The sequence below is a fragment of the Mustela nivalis genome, assembly GCF_964662115.1.
Source record: "Mustela nivalis genome assembly, contig: HAP1_SCAFFOLD_1608, whole genome shotgun sequence".
NCBI classification, from domain to species: domain Eukaryota; kingdom Metazoa; phylum Chordata; class Mammalia; order Carnivora; family Mustelidae; genus Mustela; species Mustela nivalis.
The window spans coordinates 115,501-119,463 of NW_028135056.1; the positions used below are offsets into that span (position 1 = coordinate 115,501).

The following is a 3,963-nucleotide window of genomic DNA, read 5'->3' on the forward strand; positions in this document are numbered from 1 at the left end:
CTTCATTTTATGGTGTTTTTTTTTTTGCCTATGGGCTAGAACCATGCTAAGTGCTATACATATATCCTCTCAGGTAATCCTCACCATAACCTTATGATTTAAGTTCGAGTATAAGGAAAAAGAGGAGAGAGTAAATAACTTATCCAATGTCACATATTCAGTCCTAGCAGAGGTTTTAGGTCTCTGAGCCTCCAACTCCAATGCTCTTAATCTTAATTCTGACTCAGCTGTTTTCCAGGGTGATATGCCAATGAGGTCCTTAGTCACTTTGCAGATAGACCAGATTTCCGGATAAGTATTGCCCTAAATGAACTCTGAGATATCCAACTTCCAAAAATTTGCTGTTAATTGGGGGAAAAAAAGTTAACCTTTTAGATATTTGGACAAATGCTAACAATTTAAGAAAAAAAGAGGTAGCATCAGTATTTGTGAGTACTCTGTCATAATAGTTTAATAATTGCATTAATTTCCAATTTGTTACCAAATTACCATAAATTCATGCTTTAAAACAATGCTTTTTATTACCTTGTTGTTGTATAGGGTCAAGTAACCTTGTATAGGTCTCACTGAGTTAAGGCTGGGGACAGCTGCATTCCTTTCTATGGGCTCTTTGGGGGAACCTTCCTTTTCCAGATTCTTGAGATGGCACATCTTCCTTGGCTTATGGTTCCTTTCCTCCATTTTTAAAGCCACAAGAGCAGAATGAGTCTTTATCACATGAAATATATTTCACCTTCTTTCCTGCACTCCTCTTGCTCTTTTAAGAACCCCTGTAATTGGGCGCCTGGGTGGCTCAGTGGTTTAAAGCCTCTGCCTTCAGCTCAGGTCATGATCTCAGGGTCCTGGGATCGAGGCCCGCATCAGGCTTTCTGCTCAGTAGGGAGCCTGCTTCCCTCTCTCTCGATCAGCCTCTCTGCCTACTTGTGATTTCTGTCTGTTAAGTAAATAAATAAAACCTTAAAGAACCCCTGTAATTACACTGGCCCCACCTGTATAATCTAGAATACTCTCCCTCTTAAGGTTAGCTGATTAGCAACTTTGACCCTATCTGTAACCTTAATTCCCCTTTGCTATGTAATGTAACATACTCACAGGTTCTGGAGATCAGAACATAGGCATCTTTGGGGAACTTGTATTCTGCATACCACAGTAAATAAGAAAATTCTCACCTATAGCATAGTATGTTCCTACGATTGGAGAACAGGATGGAGAACATGTGTTCTCCATTTCTTTTTCTTTTTATTTTTTACCAATAGAAGGAGAGGGAAAAAGATACTAGGCTGATTGGGAAATACTAATTTGGATTATACTATTTGCAGAAATATTTAGGCTGAATTTTTAAAATTTATCTTGCAGATCTTAAAAGTAGTCTTCAGATATTCTCAGTCTAGGCAATAAAACATAGGGGCATATGCTATGGTCCGGAAAGGTGCTTACTTTCTATAAAAGTTAAAGTATCTGTTCGTTAGTCTTCATTCATCCCTTCACCCTTTGCCCTTGCAATTTACACTTTCACCCTTCCTAGGAATGTCCTTTGGCTTCTAATTTACATATATAACCAAAATTCAAGCTATCTGAATGTAACCCATCTTTGATATTAGTGATTCCTCATACATGTTAGTGAAGCCTGCAGATTTTCAGAGGTTTTTCTATACTTTAGAAAAACTAATTATTCCAACTAATTTTTCCAGCCCTAGAATCACATGAAGGAAACATTTTTTAAGCCACGAGTGGAAAAAGTTTTAGTAACATTTTCTTATCAAAGCTCACCTTCCTTGGGGCGCCTGGGTGGCTCAGTGGGTTAAAGCCTCTGCCTTCAGATCAGGTCATGATCCCAGGGTCCTGGGATCGAGCCCCGCATTGGGCTCTCTGCTCAGCGGGGAGCCTACTTCCCCCTCTCTCTTTGCTTGCCTCTCTGCTTATTGGTGATTTCTGTCTGTCAAATAAATAAATAAAATCTTTTTTTTTTTTTTAAGGTGTAAGTGAATTTTTATTGGGAAGGGAAGTTGTCAACTTAAACAGCAGCAAATGAAGAATGAATAAGGAAACATCCTGATACACAAGACCTCCATCATATATGACACAGGAGGCATTTTAATTTGTGACCCCCAGCGCAGAAATGCCAAATGCTTTTCCATTCAGTCGAATACTTCTGGATTCCTACCAAAAAGGAATACATTAAGAGCATGGAAAAGTTGCTTACGGAAAGGAAACCCCTGAAGAGGGAAGGAAGGAATGTAGAAATTAGGAAGTTATGCAGAACACTTTGTAAATTGTAATGACTACATTTTCATATCTTCACAGTAATACAAAACACAGTCACTTGCAGAACTGGTTCAGATTACTTCAATACCAGATACATTTTTAGTCCTCTATAGAAGTGTTTGGAAATTACTTGTGTTTATATGAAATGAAGCTATTAATACTTTTCTACAGTAGTAACTGCACACCAGGAAGGCCAAGACAAACACAAAATCAAGGTATGGAGTTTTTCCCAAAGCTGCAGTGTGAAAAGACTATAAACAGTTGATTCCATACACATGAGTGGGTTCTTTGCTATAGGAAATCCAAATGGAATAAGGAATGGAGATGAGTAAAAAGGTTTCTTGAGGGGAAGAAGGATGACCACCCTGTATGCATTTAGTTTTCTGCCCCTTCTGCCGCATCACATTCTTCTCCTGCACTGTCTGATGTCCATAATGTTAGGTTGTCTCTAAGCCACTGCATGATGAGGGTGCTGTCTTTGTAGGAATCTTCATTCAGTGTGTCAAGTTCTGCGATGGCCTCATCAAAAGCCGTTTTAGCCAGTGTGCAGGCAAGCTCTGGGTTATTAAGGATCTCATAGTAAAATACAGAAAAGTTAAGAGCCAGCCCCAGGCGGATTGGGTGCGTAGGCTGCATCTCTTTCTTGCTTATATCAAAAGCTTCTTGGTAAGATCCTTGGGAATTATCTATCGTTTGCTTTCGATCATCACCACATGCAACTTCAGCAAGGTACCGGAAGTAATCTCCCTTCATTTTCAGATAGAAGACCTTACTCTCTGGATTAGTTGCATTGGCTATTAAATACTTATCCAACAATTCCAGCACCGTGGTGCAGATGGACCTCAGCTCAGACTCCACTTTCTCCCGATAGTCCTTAATCAGCTGCAACTTCTTGTCCGAGGTGTCGGTATTCTGCTCGATGCTCGAGATGACCCTCCAGGCGGACCTGCGGCCGCCGACCACGTTCTTGTAGGCCACCGAGAGCAGGTTGCGCTCCTCGTTGGACAGCTCGGCGCCCTGCTCGGTCACGGCCTTCATGCAGGTGGCCATGTGGTCGTAGCGCTCGGCCTGTTCGGCCAGCTTCGCCTTCTGGATCAGCTCCGTCTTCTCCATGGGGACGCGGAGAGGAGAGCGAGGGCAAGCACCGACCCGGATCGCGAGGAGGCGTGCGGACGGCCTTCACCTCTCCGCGGCCGCGGCGCGAGTCCAAAATCTTTTTTTTTTTTTTTAAAAAGCTCACCTTCCTCTCTTTCCCTAATATGTCCTCCAAATTCTCAGAAAGTAACCCAATATTATTCCCACTTTCATTGTAATAAGTTGAACAAGGAAGACTTGCTAACCATAAATATTTAAAATAATAATTCACAAATTGCCAAATAATTATTAAATAATAATTATATACTAACCTTTATTTTTTTAAACTTTATGTTTTTAGTACTCTTTTTTTTTTAAGATTTTATTTATTTATTTGACAGACATCACAAGTAGGCAGAGAGGCAGGCAGAGAAGAGAAGAAGCCAAGCAGGCTCCCCACTGAGCAGAGAGCCAGATGCCCAGCTTGATCCCAGGACCCTGGGATCATGATCTGAGCCAAAGGCAGAGGCTTTAACCCACTGAGCCACCCAGGTGCCCCTAAACTAACCTTTATTACAATGCAACAAAAAAGAAACTGCAGAGGAATAAATTTAAAACAATAAG

General features: G+C 41.0%; 1 pseudogene across 1 annotated transcript; it reads right to left on the minus strand.

The window, feature by feature from the left end:
- Nucleotides 1-1,959: 1,959 nt before the first annotated feature.
- On the minus strand, nt 1,960-3,442 carry LOC309857966 (14-3-3 protein theta pseudogene; annotated as a pseudogene). Its single transcript has one exon. The product of its transcript is annotated as a 14-3-3 protein theta pseudogene (transcript).
- Nucleotides 3,443-3,963: the final 521 nt, after the last annotated feature.